We start from the raw sequence: 18228 nt of genomic DNA on the forward strand, positions 1-18228 counted from the left end.
AAATAATTATAATTAAATAAATAAATTATTTATTATTTAATTATAATTTTAATAACTTATTGGAGGAGTATGGGGCAACAATAACACTTTATGGAAAACCAACTTGGACTTTTGATGGGATTTAATTTTTAATTAAATTCTTTAAAATAAAAACGACTTTATCTAAAAACAAAAACAAAGAGTGGTCACAGCTTAAAATAAGAAATAAGGAAAAGAATTTTCAACACAACAAGAGAACCTCGGTCTAACCTCTTGCTCAAATTCTTTTTCCAAAATTCCTCCATAGCCGTCCTCTCTCATAAGCTTCTTCTTGATCTCTAATTTTGGTATTTTTTCTAGAGACCTCTTGCAAGAAAAATAACCATATTTTAAAGAAGAAAAAGAGAGAAACAATGGAGTTACCATCTTAATTTAGCATTCCACATCTTGTTTACTCAAGGTTCAAGTTGAAGTAATTCTTGAAGAATAAATGGTAAGTTTGTTTGGTTGAGAAATCAATATTGGGTGTGGTAGTGAATTAACTACAATTCACTAGGAGTCTAGAATCGAAACTCTTACAAAGGAAAAACCTGTTTTGATAATTTGTGCATAACTTTCACTCTAGAGGTCCAAACAACGTGATTCTGAAGGCATTGAAAAGCTAAGAAATAGGGATACAATTATTATGTTTACCATTTTGTCTAGTTCAAATAGGATCAAGGAGAAAAATTTGTCAGACATTGCTTATCAGTGTAAACTGAATTTGAGGAACGAGATCAAGGAAAGGTATGTTCATCATTCTTTATACATTCTTGATTTTATGGATGTGATTTCATGATTTGCTAGAAGTATGATGTGTGAATTCCGCTTGTGTATTTAAATTTCTTCCTTCCTTAAAGAATTTTTTTTTAAATCCATTGTTTACACAGACACATCTATGCACAAAGATCATATCTCCAACAATACCTCCATAGTAAAAGGTAGAAAGGTTATACTTCCTTCAAAAGGTAGGAAGGTTGTGCTTGATCCTTAAAAGGTAGTGTTGTTAAGGTTGTACTTGATCCTAAAAAAAGTAGTGACTTGTTGAAAGGTTGTGCTTGATCCTTAAAATGAAGTTGTTTATAAAGGTTATACCTTAACCTGGTTGAAAAAAGCAATTGATGATGGATTCAAACTCCTTGCGCTATCAAGGGAGAGGACGTAGGCTTTGAAGGTCGAACCTCTATAAAAATCATGGCTGATTTTCCTTTTTTCCTTTACACTCATTACTTGCTTTATTCTTCATCTTTGGTGCTTTCAAAGCTTTCATCTTTACCTTTGTTTTCAAGAAAGATCAATTTTTTTAAAAAAACCAATTCACCCCCCTTTTGGTTTCTTTATCTTAAGCTTCTTGAACTAACAATTGGTATCAGAGTAAGCTCTCAAGTTTGAAGATTTAACAACCTTTGAGAGATTCTAAAGAAAAAGCTTAAAGAAATAAAGATGGCATCGACAAGCTTTGTGGGTGAAGGTCAGTTAATGATGAGACCTCCATTGTTTTCAAGAGAAAACTATTTATTTTGGAGGATGAGGTTTGAAAACTATGTAAAATCAGTTGATTTGGATCTATGGGATGTTATTTTGGAAGGATTGTATGTCCCTAGTAAGGTTGTAAATAGTGTGAGATAGATCAAGACCAAAGATGAATGGGATGACAAGGATAAGAAATTAGTTCAGTTAAACTATAAAGCATTGATTTTTCTCATATGTGCACTTAATGAAAAAGATTCTAACCGAATAAAAATGTGTACATCAGACAAAGAGATTTGGGATATAAAGGAAAGTTGTTATGAAGGCACTTTACAAGTAAAAAAGTCAAAAGTTAAATCATTTGACTCTACATGATGAATTACAAGATAAGGGAGAGAAAGAACAAGTTGAACACTTATGTCTCATAGGAATCAATGACTCCAAAGTTAAGCATATATGCTTGAAGTCAAATACAAAAGAAAAAGGCATGTGGTATTTAAACAACAATTGCTTAAGACACATAACTGGAAAAAAAGAATATTTCAAGCATTTGAAACCTAAGTAAGGAGGAGATGTAACCTTTAGTAACAACTCAAAAGGTAGCGTTGAAGGAATCAACACCATTGGTAAAAACTCTTCATCTCACATTAAAAATGTACTCTTTGTGAAAGGCCTTAAACATAACTTGTTAAGTATGAGTTAATTATGTGACAAAGGTCTTAAAGTAACATTTGAATGTTTATATTGTTATGTTGTATGTATTAAAACAAATAAAATTCTTTTTATAGGAAATAGGAATGGAAATGTATACATTGTTCACCTTGATGACTTGTCTTCTAATATGTTTACCTCATGGTAAAGAAAAGTAAGGATTGTTGGTTATGGCATAAAATGTTAAGGCATGCTAGTATGTATATATTCTCAAAATTGTCATCCTTAGATTTGGTTCGAGGACTATAAGATTAGCTATGAAAATGATAGTGTAAAACCCGACCCTATAAATACATGTCATGACATACATGCACTGAGTAGCATGTTATTATGCTAGGAAAGCTCCTAAGAAAAGACGAAACCCGGTATTGTACCTAACGGTACACTTGAGTTGATTTAACATCGAACTAGTTCAAATAGGAATCGTAGGATGAAATTTAATATTTTACAGTCCAGGAATGACTAAAAATAATTGTTCGGAGTTCGAGGGTTCATTAGGGGTAAAATTGAAAATTTTGATGTTTAGGGGTAAAATCATCATTTTGCCACTTACGATAATAATTTTATAATGGAGTGAAATTTTTGACCAAGATTAACTATTTGGAGTATAATTTAAAGATAGGAAGTGAAAAAGTTTAATTCTGGTGATTTTTTGAGTGTAGGGGTAAAATCGTAATTTTACCACCTGTGGATAAAATTTGAGATTTTGAGAGAATTTAGATCAAATTTGACAAATTGGAGAATGGTATGAGTATAAGGGATGAAAAATATGTCTATGGGCAATTTTTCAGTTTTTTGGGCAAAAATATAATTTTTCACTTTTACGGGGGTAAAAGTGTAAATTTCAAAAATTACTCCACCGAGACTTTGGATAAGTCTGAGAATTTTATCTAAGCTATGGATATGTGGGATAAGTGTATGGTGAAAATTTGGAAACAAATGGATGAAATTTTAAAAATGAGCCAATGGGAAAGTGACACGTGGCATTTTTTTTAATAAAATAATATTATTTTAATGAAAAGTCAGCCCATTTAAACCTCATTTTAAGTGCTGGCTGGCCATAAGGGAGTACAAGAGAGAACATAGAGAGGAAAGGAAGAAAAAAAGAAAAACCAAAGAGAAATAAGAAAATTTAAAGGGGAATTCACGTTTTTCGCCCATTTACGCGTCTAACGGTAAGATTTTTCGATTTTAGCTTGATTTCTACCTTTCCTATGCCTTTATTTCCATTTAGCATGCTTGAGGAGAGAGATCAAAAAGTGATATCAAGGGCTGGACGAAATTCTAGGGGAGAGAAATTGAAATTTTTAGGTTTTGATTTTTAGTTAAATTGATAGTTTTAGTTAGTTAAATGTGTTTAGAAATTAAATTGGGCAAGAAATCATTAAATTTTCACAATACCCACTCTTGGCTGGATGCTCAATGCTGTACAATGATGATGAATTGATTTTATTCTAAGGGAAATGAAGAGAAAATGATGAAAAACGATTAAACGTGATAGAAAAACAAAGTAGAAAATTAACCGAGTTAATGTCCCATTTTTGGCCGAATTTTCCAAGGAAGGGAGTGAGCTGATTTTGTTGTTTTTAGAAGGTTATTGGCTGATATTTAATGGTTAGAAATGTTGGAGAGAGAATGGGATGATTTAGAGCTAAAATGGAGCGCGTTAGCAATTTATCGGGCAAAGTGCCAAAAATAGGTTAATACCGCGTTTAAGCCGTTTTAGGCTATTGCATTTCATACCATGCATTAGTATAGGATTTAAGTTAATTATATAGTGATTTAGCATCAATGTGATGAATTGTGTAAATTTTTGTAATGTGTCTAGGAGGAGAGCCTTCCGGAAAAGGCAAAGAAGTCGTACCCGACGAGTAGTGATCGGGGCGCTTAGAAAGCTTTTAGTTTGTACAAACGGTGAGTAAACTTATTATTATTGTAAATTATCTAGAGTTTATTTTAAATGCCCTTTATGTATTTTATGAAATGAGAACGAGATTAAAACGGGATTTTTGATGTTTTAGGAATAAATGTGACAAATAAAAATATATTGTATTGATTATGAAATTGAGTAATTGGAGGCTGCAAATTGACTTGAAAAATATATATTTTCCTAGGAATGGCTTATGAGAAATGAGTATATGTGGCTATATTTTGTGAGTGCATTTGGGAAATTTATGTAAGTTGGTTTTACTATGCAGGCTGGATAAATAAATAAAAGCCACGTTATACTGTCGAAATTTTATTAAAATTGGTGGGTTAGTCACTGCAGTGACGGGTTTCCGTGGACTGCCTATTAGAGGGGCACGGTAAACCCAGTTATATAGTTACTCCGGTTGTAGAGGCGAGGAGGGTAACTCCCGGGGTAGTATTAGAGCTCACTTCACGTCGAACCCCCACGTGAATGTGTAACTCGGCCAACGCCAAGGAACGGCTGGTTTTAAAAATAAAAATGTGTTTCACGTGTGAATATTTTAACACCCTTGGCGGACTCGGTTAGATGCCTCGGCCAAGGTATCCCCGAGGATTAGTTTTGGCTTGAGCCTTGTTTTAATAAAAGACATAAGCCTTAACAACTGTTTTGGTAAATTACAAATATTTTATGGTTTAAGAAATAAATTGAAAACATTATGAAATGGGTTGAAATTTGTTGTTTAAACTTGCCTCCATTTTACTCGCCTTTAGATATTTATGATAATGTCTGTTTACTCATTGGGATTGCAAAATCTCACCCAACTCCTTTCCACCCATTTCAGGTTCAGTATAGACTGTAGATAGCTGATCTCATCGAGGACTACCATTGGATCTGCATTTTCCAAACCGTAGGTTCATAGTCCTCTTTACTTTTGTTCATTCGGGGGCCTCTTGTTATTGTAAATTAAATTAAATATTTTGGCTTACTGTATTTCAGTATGTATAAATTTATTTAGCTTTTACACTATAAAAATTATTCACGTATAACTCTATAAATATTATTTTATAAGAAAATAGAATATTTTTCTTAATATTTTTTTTATTTTCTTATTATATTCAAATAATCGTAATTTCGTTTTAAATGAAGATTTTAGACTTTTAAACTCATTTTGAATATGAATTATGTGTTTTGTACTTGTATATTACGTTTTACCCAATTTCAAAATTTTTGAGAACAAAATGACCAAAATACCCCTGTGTGGTGAAAATTTTATTTTGATTGTTTTTGATCTAAAATAGTGTATATTCTCTAAAAACTCGATATTTAACAACGATTGCTCACTGGAAATGAAAGAAACTGATATGTAAGCCTTGCGGGGTTCCGGTTGGCATTCCGGATAATAAGTGTCAATCGAGACGTCGCGGCGATTGTCATGGGCTTGAGGGAGGTTTTAGGTCATGACAGATAGGTTGTGTGATACTTGTAATAAAAGAAAACAAAGAAAGAGTTCTTTTAAGTCTTAAGAAGGATGATACTACAACTAGAGCTTTAGAACTTTTACACATAGACCTTTTAGGACCGACTAAGACTAGAAGCTTAGGTGGTAAGACCTATGGATTAGTTATAGTTGATGGCTATACTAGGTATACTTGGGTGTTTTTCCTAACTATAAAAAAATGAAGCTTTAGAAGTCTTCTCAAATTTTTGTAGAAGGGTAGAAAATGAGAAAAGGTATACAATTACTAATGTTAGAAGTGACCATGGTAAGGAGTTTGAAAACATTGGCTACGAAAAACTTTGCAAAGATAAGGGATATAGCCATAACTTTTTAGCACCTAGAGCTCCTCCACAAAATTGAAAACTTTCCTGATTTTTTTCTTAGTCTTGATGAGTTTATTTTCAATCTTCCTTACTCTTTGAGGTCATCCAAGTCAAGAAAAAGAATTGGGTTAAAAAGATTTTCCCTTGAAATTGACATAATTTGCACTTGTGTTGGTGATTGGCTCAAACCTGGTGATCTTGAAGATCCTTAGATAGTTCCTTTCCCTTTACTTGCAATCATTATCTCCATTAGCTTTGTGAACTGTTCCTTTATCTCTTATTGAAGCTTCTCAATCTTGTCCATCCATTTTGACTGCTCATTTTCTATGATTCTATCTTAAGTTCGTGTATCACATGAACCATAAGTGAACTTCCATGAGCTTTTATCTTTTCCCAAGATGGATACAAATTTCTTTTTCATAAAAGACTTAAAAAGAGATCTTTTATGCTCTAGAATCGACAACATTATTGCTTTTTCTTTCATTGAATGCAATAAAGTCAAATGATACCATTTACAACAAAGGTGAATGGACGAATACATATGTGTCAAAATCAATGATGCTTGAATGCATGATGGGATGATTAAATGTATTTATAAGTCAATGGACAAAGAATGATTCGAGGCACTTTATATACATGATGAGATTATAACAAAATATAAATTGTGTAACTCATTTATTTTTTTCCAAACCAACTCTTTTTCCATCATTTTTTATTTATCCATTTTTTTAATCTCTCTTTTTTTATATACTATTATGAAACAAAATTTAAAAGGGGTTTTAGCAAAACTTTAAAAGTCAACATCGATAGATTCAATTCAATCCATGAAAGCAATTTGTATAATTCAGAGAACAACCTTAAACACATTTATTTTCACATAATTGTCCACAAACATAAACACATCCTTACAAGATTCAAAAGAAATGAAAGACTATTACGACTAAAATTAGATGTCCTAAAATCCTAAAATGCCTTTATTAAAAAGAAGGTGTCCCAATAAAGCTAGCTTTATTGTCACTATGCTTCGCTTATGTATAGAAATGACAATTTCAACATAGTTTGAGAAAATTTTCCTCTTTTCTTGCAAATAGATTGTTCGAGACACAAGTTTTCTTTTTGCGATCTTTTATCTTGAATTTTCCAAAAAGATTTCAATCTATGGCAATCGATTTCCAGTGTTCCATAAACTCAAAAGTTAAAGTGCCATTGTTGATGACATCTTTAATTCTCTCTCTCAACTGCCTACATTTTTCTATCAAGTGTCCAATTGACCTCTTATGATAGTCACATTTAGCATTAGGGTCATAATTCTTTGCCAAAGGGTTTTAGAATTGTCTTCATTGGCACAGGACTGAGATATTGATTCTTAATTACTAGAGGCAAAAGATTAGGGATAAGTATTGGCAATTGGTGAGTCTTGGGTATTGAAAATGACCGAGATACAAGTAGAGGTGTGAAGGTGATTGTCGATGGTGCAAATGTCTGAACTTAAGGAGTTTGTTGAAAGGGTGGCCAAAAAGTGGTTGGGCGGTGGTACAAATTTGAACACAGTCTAGTGTTCATAGGTTGAAAAACTGGTCTAATAGTGATATGTTGGAGGCATGTGTTAGGTTGCAAACCACTGTTTGAAGGTTGTGTAGGACTTAAAGAACTGAACTCAGATAAGAGGCTTTTCATTTCAATCATCTATGCATTCAACTCATCCATCTCTTTCAGGACCTTTTTCAAGCCTTGATCCTCATTTAGGCCACTAAGCACGTTATCGGACTCATCATGGATCAATGAGTTTCCACTCAACGATTGCTTATGGGAAAGTTCTGTTTGAAGTGACGAGGATTCTTTGGAGTGAATTCCGTTGGTCTCGTTGAAACATTCAACCATTTTCATTAATTTGACAATATTACTTTTCATCTCTTGAACTTCGTGTCCAAACTTTTCTTAATTGTGTTGTAGTGCACTTATCCTTACTTCCAATTCCATGTCTTTCAACTCCCTTGACTCAAATCAAAATAAATTAGAAAAGAAATTTAAAATTTCACTAAAAATTTTCTAGCTGTATTTTATAAAAGGGGATTTGTTCTCTTTCCTTCAAAGCTAATAACATTATGTGGTTCTTTACAATGAAAATATTGCATATGCATGAATGCATGAGATGTAGTGATGCTTTGATGAATGGGTGAAGTGCTATACAATGGAGTACCTTTAAAATGTAAGAAAATTTAAAAATTGTACATGCCATGCAAGTGAGAAGCAAAAACCACATTATTAAAAATCATGTAAAGTGAGAAATGGAAAATTTATTCAAAACTAAAATCCTTATCCATTTTTCCTAAAAAGAATGAAAAAATGAAAGACCTTTTTTATTTCTCTTTTTCTCTCTATCTAAATGGAAGACCATTCCTTCTCGAGAAAAAAAAAAAGAAAAAGAATTGAAAGAAATAACATTTTTTTCTTTTTTCCATTTTCATAATTTTTCAAAAGACAAAGGAAATAAAAGAAAAGACTTTATTTGTTTATCAAAATAGAGAGAGTGGGAAGTGTTCCTTCATGTGTTCCTATTTAAAGGTACATCTTTCATGATAGGTTGGAATAACACTGCTTAAAAAAAAAAAGGCTATTCACGATTTTCTACATGTTGCGTCTAGTTTCACTCGAAGTTAAAAGGTTCCCAAATTGTTCCTCATTGTCATCCACTCAGTCTAGTGAGGCACCCTAATCCTCACCCATTATAGCCTTCAAGCATACTAGGTTTAACCTCAGTGAGAGTGTTTCGCTAGCCCATACGGAGGTTATCACTTCACGAAAGCATAGCTACTTAACCCCCTCTTAATAAGGACAGAGCCTAGGTAAAAGGCTCAAGCATGAATGCAATGTGTCATGTGTGTGAAGAAATGGACCAACCTTTAATCACTCATCTCATGCCCCTTTATCTTAAATGCCCCATAATTATTTAAAAGTAATAAAATAACAACAATGAAACAATAAATGCAACAAACAATAATGTACAAAATAAATGCTCAAGATTAAAGGAAACACTAAATTATTTAAGGCTTAGGATAACATATGATTAATTAATGGCTCAACTCTCAAAGCATCCCCAGTGGAGTCATCAATCTGTCGCTACATGCGAGTTTAGGAACCCGATCGCTAAATATGGAAATTTAGGAGTCGCTACTAATCTTTTTTATTTAAGTGTGATTGGTCACCTATTAAATTGGTTCTATTTGACGAGATCCTAAATTGATTTTAGGTTTGTTTGAAGAACAATAATCTAGACTACGAGTTTACAGTTGGGTTAGGGAGTACAGTTAAGCACGAAGAAGGATTAACGCTCCCCTGATGCCTGTTTCATGAACAGTACCATTTAATCATATGTTATCTTATTTAAACCTTAATTTTTAATTTTATTCTTTTGTTCCTTTAATCATTATTTATTTTTCTATTTCTTTATTTTATTAGCAACTTAAAAGTATTTTATTCGATTTTATGGATGTGACATGTGCATGATGCAATTATGAACTGCATAGCATAAATATTGATAATGTCAAATGAAAACCTTTTATTGAGGGTATTGCCCGAATTCACCCATCATCCTAGTGGGATCCGAGGATATTCTCTCATCTAGGGAATTACTTGGGAAAACTCACCTTCGCAAGCTTATCAAGCAAATCTCATCATCGGAGTAACATTTGCGGGTAAAAATAATTTTTTCATGAGTACAAACCCTAATACGAGCAAAAGCCTTTTATTAAGAACTTTTTTCTAGCTCTCCCACCATATTGGTGGGATTTGAAGATATCCTTTCACCTAAAGAAATTTTCAAGGGAACTTGCCTTCACAAGCTCCCTTGAATAGTCCCATCATCGCCTTAACTCATACAAAATACATCTGGATGCTACGACATTTAAATGATGTGATGATGGTGCATGACGTGCTATAAATTTCAACATTAATTGTTATTTATACTATATGTTCATTATTATTATTTTTTATCATTTTTTATTTCATTTTTAGTCTTTGTTTTTTTATTTTTTAATATTTTTTATTAATATCATAAAGAAATATTATTTTAGATTAAAATATTGAGACTTGAGATTAAACCATCGATCATATTGGTGGAGTTTTAACAAAAATCCCTCACCTAAGAAAATTAACTCAAGATTGCAACTTCTCACATCTTGAGTAAATATTCCATCATCGGTATAACCCAAATAATATTATTTTGTCATATTATTATCATATATATACATATATATTTCTAAAACAAAATATCCTATTTTTTTATCTACCTAAATATACTTTATAACACAAATATTTATTCTTTTTTATTTTTTTATTTCTTATATCTTCCTATCTTTATATTTTTCTCCTTATTCTTAATATCCATACCCTATATATAATAAATCTTTTTATATTTTCCGCTTATTCTATTTCCATAAAAGTCTTATTTTAATTTCTTCATTTCCTAAACTCTATTAGGCCCGATCTCATGTAATCCAAATAAACAAGTTCAACAATTTCAAGCCCACAGATTAAACCAAAAGCATAGGAAACAAGTTTAACCTAGCTTGGGCTTGAACCAACTTGTGAGGACTAAGCTTTGATGGCTTGGAAGCTTGCTTCACAAATTTGGCCTCATTTTTCTTAAAACACTACCATTTTAACAACTTCACAACTTCTCTTTAACTAAACCCTAACTACAAAAAGGTCATTTTCTCTATTTCTCTCCATCCTTTTTTTTCTTTAAACGATAGTTACTAATTACTCTCTCCCTTTGAAACCAACAGACCACCACTTATTTGCTGTTATCACCCATTTCGTCTCCTAACACAACTTATCTCAACCACCACAAGCCATTCTTTCTCTTAACTCGAAAGCCAAAACACTAACGATCAACCTCCCATTTTTGTAGCGATTTCTTTCTTTTCATTTTGGTTTTTCTTTTTCTAGTGCTATATCTAATCCACTAGATTTTTTGTTTGAAATGGCTAGGTTTTCTACAATTCCATCATTTTCATGGAAGGTTAGGATTTTGTTATTGCGATTGCTCTTTCTTTTTTTCTCTTTTCTAGGGTTTTTTTCTCATATCCTCTCTAAGGCTTCTTTTTCTATAGTTTCTAACCTTTTTATACAACTCTCTAATATTTATATATGTGTAAAGGATGTTGTTCTTTGGTAGGCTCTACTGGCAATTTCATCCTTGCACTGCTAGCCTCTGCTAGGTGCAATAAATCACTCCTAATAGAGAGCATTTTGCACCTTGTACCATTTCTTTGTCATTTTGGCCAAATGGCCTTTTCCCATTCATTTCATTCATTTTTAGGTTTTCCAGATTGTTCTATGAGTAATTCTATTTTAATCTTCCTTAGTTTCGGATTAATGTTTACCAGAGTTGGTGGAAGGCTTGATTTAGGCTGCCACTAGTAGCCTTTTTTGTATTTGTTTTTTCTTCTTTTTTTTTCTTTGTAATTATTGGTCATTTACTTGCTTTGTTTTTTTTTTTTTAATTTTGCTTAATCTAATCTTATCAAATGGAAGACCCAAGCAAGGCATAAAATCACTAAAGTCTAGAGAAATGCCCAATTTCAAATTTAGGCTTAATATCAACCCATAAACAGAAAATAAATGCAAATAAAAATAAAATAAAATTGAAAATGATAGCAAATAAAAAAAACTATAGTAATATTATATTAAAATAAATAAATATTAAATATTAAAATAAAATAAAATAAAATAAAAAATAATGTCTACAATAAGCTTAAAGTAAAACTACTAAGACGGGGTTGAATTGGTTGTTAAGTAAAAATTCATCCTTTTTCAAAAATCAATTCAACTGTGAAAGAATAAAACAATAAAATAAAGTATGAAATTAATGAGTAAAGAGCAGCAAAGTATGAAGGGACTTAGTAGGATTTTTATAGAGGTTCGACCTTCCAATGCCTACATCCTCTTCCTTGATAGCACAAAGAGTTTGAATCTACTCTTAGCTTGTCTTTTCAATAAGGTTAGGCGTAACTTTTACAACATGCCTTTTGCAAGATCAAACATGCCCTTCTACCTTTTTCTTGGAGGTATAATCCATACAACAGTGGATTTAAGTGAACCACAAACTAGAAAATTTTAGAAAGGTAGATAACAAAGTTTAGGTTCAAAAAGGTGAGAGCTTTCACAAAAATAAGGGTGATCAATGAAGGTCTAAGCTTAAGAAGGATTAGTTAAAGAATAAGGATGAGAACTTTATGCTTGTTGTAACACCCTGTACTTTGCTATGTTGACTAATAAAGCTTATCAAATGCCAATTGAGGTTAATTAGAGTGTTTAAAAGTGATGAAGGGTGAAAGGCATAATCTGGAATAAAATATTTCACACGCGAAGAAATAATGATTAAATAATAATATTTTTATTAAGAATGAATTAATGATATAACAAGTGATTTAGAAGTGAATCGGGACATGATAAGAGATTTTAGGTGCCAAGGAGACAAGTGAAAAATTTTGAAATAAAATAATATTAAAATATTAATATTTTATTCAGTGTCAAAATTTTCCATAGAGTATATGGTCAATCTAAGTGGGGGAGAAGAAGAATGAGGAAATTTCAAAGAAGAATGACATTAATGAGGCCCGTGTGTTTTTATTAAATAAAGTTAGCGTGGGTAAGTAAATATTTAAATATTTCGGTGATACCGCATTGAAGCATGAACTTGATATTTTATTGATACAAGTGTTTAAGGAAGAAAAATGAAAAGAAATTGGAATTAAAAGATTGTGGGAGGATACAATTAAAAAGAGTGAAAACCTTAGAGGGTAAAATAGTAATTTTGTCATTAAGTTGGTCAAAGCTTCCTTTGGAAGCTTTGACTCTTCATCCTTATCCCATGGCTGGTTCTTATCTCCAGCCACAAGATATTTTCCTCTTCTCCTCCATGCTCCACACCATTTTCAAGCTTCCATGCCAATTTCACCTTGCCATCATGCATTTGAAAAGCAAAATGGCTATGTTTTGCAAGGAAAATCATACTCTTGGAAAGAAAATAAATGAGATCAGTTGAAAGAAAGGACAAAGAAAAAAGAGAGAAAGGAAGAAAAAGCTTGGTTTTGGTGATTCAAGCAAGGAAAGGTAAGGATTCTTGTTTTTGGCTTGAGTAATCTTTGAAAATGAGTTAGTGACTAAGAAAAATGTCTTGTGGCAGCAAAGATTAGCTTGATTGGAAAAAAAAGTGGTGACATACAAGCCAATAAACCCGTGGGTACATGATGGACTCAAAGTGGAAAAGGAAAGCGGTAAGCTTAAAACTATGTTTTAAAGCCTACGGTTAGTTGAATATTGTGAGTAATTATGGTTGTTGAAAGGATCTATTTGCATAAGCTAGTTGAAAATTGTTAAGTTTGTATGGCATGTTATTTAAAAGAAATGAAAAAAAGGAATATTGTGGATGGAGGATTGAGAAACAAAGTATTGAAAGTTAGATAGATAATGATGCATGTAAACTTGGAAATAATCGAGTGAAAGTGAGAATGATTGTTACTGCCATATATGTGGGTTATGTGTGAAAATATAAGACGAATTTCAATGAAAATGGCTGGAAAAGTTTAATATGGGTGTTAGAGTCATAAATAAGTTGCCGGTAATTATAATTTAAAGAATTACGTAAGCAAAGGATAAAGGTAACTTTGGTAAAAATGTGTCAAGATGTATATGAATATGCAAGGTTAAGTGAGGAAAAGTGGTGATTCTAGCATAGTATGAGTTATTAACATGATGGTAATGTTTGAATAAAGAGGAAATGGGAATGATAAACACTAAGATTATTAGATTTGGTTTATTGCTAGGAAGTGCGCAAATGGAAAATGGACATCGTGTGATCAACTAAAGGAGAAAATGTACCCAGATAAGTGGCGAAGTGATATCCCGCCATTGTAAGGTGAGTGGGGGTGCCTATTTCAAAAAAATTCCATAGCTATATAATGTTATACATTTTATAAATGTTGCTGGATTTCATTAAATGCAATTGTGGAAAGCATGAGCTGTTAGCCTCGATAGGAGTTTCTAAATGGATTTACAATGATTTATACATTGTTATTGTGAAAAGCATGAGCTGGTAGAACTCGTAGGAAATTGTAGATGCAAGTTGTTTTGAAAATTATTTTGGATATATCTATATATGAGCTATATATGTAAAGTATTTTTGAAATCGGGAAACAAGCATTTTATACTATTTTGCCTTCAAAATTTGTGCCTTGTATTTATGGGTGATATGCATAGTTTAAATGAAATAGTTAAATGATTTAAAATGCAAGTTTTGAGCACCAATTTTAGTCTGATCTTTGAATAAGAGAATACACCATGCCTTTTTATATGAAAAGTAATTTGAAAGGTTATTGAACCTTATTTTCAAATAGTTTCAAGCGAAAGACTTGGAAACCTTAATGTGGTTTTTGAAAATGGTTTTGACAAACCAAGTGCGTCGAGAGTAAGTCGACTGTCACTTCAGTTAATTGTGACCTTCGTGCACGAGTGAGCTCTAGCAAGAGAACCTTTGGGTCACCGACGAATGGTTAGGAGTGGCGGGGGCCACGACCTGTGATATGTATACGTGGTTAGGCCACAAGTCACCTCGGTTGAGTAAGACTCCCGGATGTGCACGGTATCGATCGCTTGATTCTCCGATGTCAGCCAACATCGTGAAGACTGCCATAGCTATGGGAATTCGGTGGAGTAAGACTCTCGGATTGTTATTATGTGGAAATGGGTCCACGTGTTGATATTACATTCTCCTACTAAAAGCTTTGTGAGTTTTCAATGCATACTTTCTTGCATGGTGGGGAGTTAAGACTTTCTCTACAGCTCCTATTGTTTAAATAAAAGTTTTCAGTGCTTAGTTGACAAACATGAGTTGATTTAAGTGGCTGTACACTTTGATTTCTTTACATGCCATACATTTTGGGAGCGTCCATACCTTTATACTGTATTTCATATTTTGATGGCAAATGATGTTTCCGGTAATTGAAACTCTTTCTATTACACTTATTTTCGGTACTGTTTTGCAAAAGAAAGCATTGTGTAATGATTTTACGATATTATTTTTACAAGGCACAAATATCCTTATTGTGGTTTGGTTTATAAGATTAGCATTTTATATTCAGGTTTTATCATTCAAATGATTTGCTTATTGCTTGTTTCCCATCTACTCCCTGCTCACGGAGCCGATGATCACTGAGTCTATGAGACTCACCCCCTTATTTTCCTTTTACAGATAGTGATTAGCTAGCGAGCTATTCATCAGCATTTATGGTCCACTGCGATGTAGGTAAAGGCATCTCCTAATACCCTATTCCGAGTCGCTCTGCTGCTAGAGGTCGAGTCGTAGAACTTTATTTAATTAATTGTAAATAGATAATGGCCTTGGTACAAGTATTAAATTGGAGATTTTAGACTTTATTGTATATACTTACGAGTATATGTTTTAAAAATTGAATTGATTATTGTAATTGTGGTTCAAGTTATAACACGAAAGTATATGGTTTGAGCACTAATATGGATTGGTGAACGAATATAGTGCATTATTGAGAATGTCTAATAAGGCTTGCTCGGGTCTGATGGGTTATGCCTATTAGGTCCATGTGTCGATCATGGCCTAGGATTTGGGTTGTGACACTTGTTGTTTGTTCAAAGGTATGAACTTTTCTGTTTGCAATCGTTTCTGTTGTTTTTTACTCTTTTCCTCTTCAAGGATGATTCAAAATCCTCTTTTCTTTTTTCTTTAACACCTTCAAGATGTATATTTATAGCCTCTAAGATTTTTTTTCCCATTGAAGTAAGTTTTGAATCATTTCTTGTATGTTTAAGCCAGCTTGCACAATTCTGTCGCCTTTGTAGGGTCATTTTTGTTGAATCGATTCTTTGTAGTTGAGTTGTCGGCTCTTCGCAAAGTTCATAACTTTCTATATCTGAAGAATCGATTTTTTAATTTAGAGGTGTCAGTTTTTCTACAATTAGACATAAAGGTGATACCTTTGCAAATCGATTTTTTTGCCTTAAGGTGTAAGTTCTTCACTATAGACTGGCGCCAAACTTTGAAGTCAACTTTGAATTTTGCCATTCCACTTTTGTCCAATTGTGTCATGCCTTTCTTGGTCACCAAGTTTTTGAGTTGTGCTTTTAATATTTCAAGAATCGACTTCTTCTCCTTGTAGAATCGATTCTTTCTTCATTGTTTTTCTCCCTTTGCATTTTGTCTCTCCAGAATCAATTCTTTATATTTGAGGTGTCAATTTTTCATAAATCCTATCTTCCAAGAACCAACTTCTCCTTGTCTCAAAATAGATTCTTCACTGTTGATCTTTGCTCGAGAACTAACTTATTCTTCTCTAGAATCAATTCTTCTTATAATTGAAGAAATATATTTTGCTTCCTTTTCATTCAAGAATCAAGTCATTTCTTTTGAAAGCTTTATCCTTGGGCTGGCATATTTAATTTTGAAAACAAGAGACTTTTAAGAAAATTAAGAGCATGATCATCCATATTAAAGATATGTTCAAATAATTAAAGCATTTCAAATTTTATATATTAATTTTAGCTTTAACAATTCTTTGAGATTTTTCTTCATACTCAAAAATATCTTTCACTTTCAAAGCTTATTAAGTTCAATTAATTTTGTCATGTTAAAACAAGAATAAAACTAACAAAATAAAATCAACAACTTCATTAACAATCATTAAATAACATTTGTGTCGGAATAGGCCCTGTTCACCATGGACCCTTCGATATAACTCCCGTCGACATGAGTGCGCACATATGGGGGAATGGAATCACTACCTCACTCCCTTTACTCTCCTTGAGAGGTAGTAATGGAATATCCTTTATTACCTTATGGTAACATTGGAATGGAATCAATGCCTCATTCCTTTCTCAAAAAATGGTAATGCAAAAATCCTTCATTACCTTCTAAGATTTGTTAAAGGAATAACCCCCGTTAACCATGAGCAACAACCAACATTTCACATCTTATTATTGAATACTTATTTTATAATTCACCCTCATTCATTAAGCACAATGTTCATTTGACATCTTATTATGTCCTCATACTCATAACATGTGGTATGTGAAACTACTTCACATACTTAGCATTATGACATTCAACATGTGTTTATTCTCATATCATGGACTATATGGAAATTACCTCACATACCTTAGCGTAATTTACATCATATGCCTATTCTCATTCATGTGGTATATGGCAATGTCATCACATATAAATTAACAGACAAACAACATATAGTCCTTCATAACCTCATTTAACATATGGAATTCATCATCAGATAATTATTACAATTTAGTATGCTCCAAGCATTTCATACACATCTCATAAAATTAAGTGGTGTTTTTGGTATAAAACGTTTGAAAGGACTTGTTCTCCTTTGTTGAAAGCTAATACATAACATAATATTTACATATATGTAGTAGCTTTGAAAATCATTTCTAGAATAATTTCTCATATACAAACACATTTTTAATTAGTTAAACATTTATGAGAAACCATACTCATCAATAAACCATCAAATCATGCTTCAACTTTACATTGGTGTATTCATTCACCTTGACAAAAGTGTGCTTCTAAGCCTTGCTTTTGTCAAACCTCACTCGTTCTAAAATTCACAAGCTCAATGCAAGTTAACACAACGATTTCTAACATAAATTTCCTATTTTTCCAACAAACCCATTTATTCGAAACTAACTAATTAAACCCATATTTTTTGTTTCAAGCTAATAACCCACAATACTTTCTACCCAATTCATATATAATGAAATCTTAATCGTTTTTATCTCCACAGACTTGTTGAAGAACAAAAACCCCCTAAATCCTAGTCAAATTCGGATTAAAGGAGTTGAAATTTACAAAACCCTAGAGTTAAGTTGAAAAATTATGATTAATATCTAAAAATGCCGAAACTTACCGTAGATTTGAGTTTGGAAGGTTGAATCTTTATCCAATGGGTTTTTGAAAGGTTGGAAAAGGGTTTGGTGGTTGTTGAGGATCAGTTGGAGGTTGGAAAAATGAAACATGAAGGCTAGGGCTCGTGCTAAACATGTTATATTTTTTTTCTGTCAAAAAGCACTAGGATCGACTAGAGAAGCTATGGGATTGATTAGGGCTTTGTCTTTGATATTTTCATGTAATCTGCCTTAAGATCAACTAGTGAAGTTATAAGATCAACTGGGCCTTTCAATTCTCCAAGATTTTCATGCAATATACCATAGGATCAAGTTGTAACCATTGAGGATTGATCCTCCAA

Source organism: Theobroma cacao, chromosome 9 (genome assembly GCF_000208745.1).
Source record: "Theobroma cacao cultivar B97-61/B2 chromosome 9, Criollo_cocoa_genome_V2, whole genome shotgun sequence".
NCBI classification, from domain to species: Eukaryota; Viridiplantae; Streptophyta; class Magnoliopsida; order Malvales; family Malvaceae; genus Theobroma; species Theobroma cacao.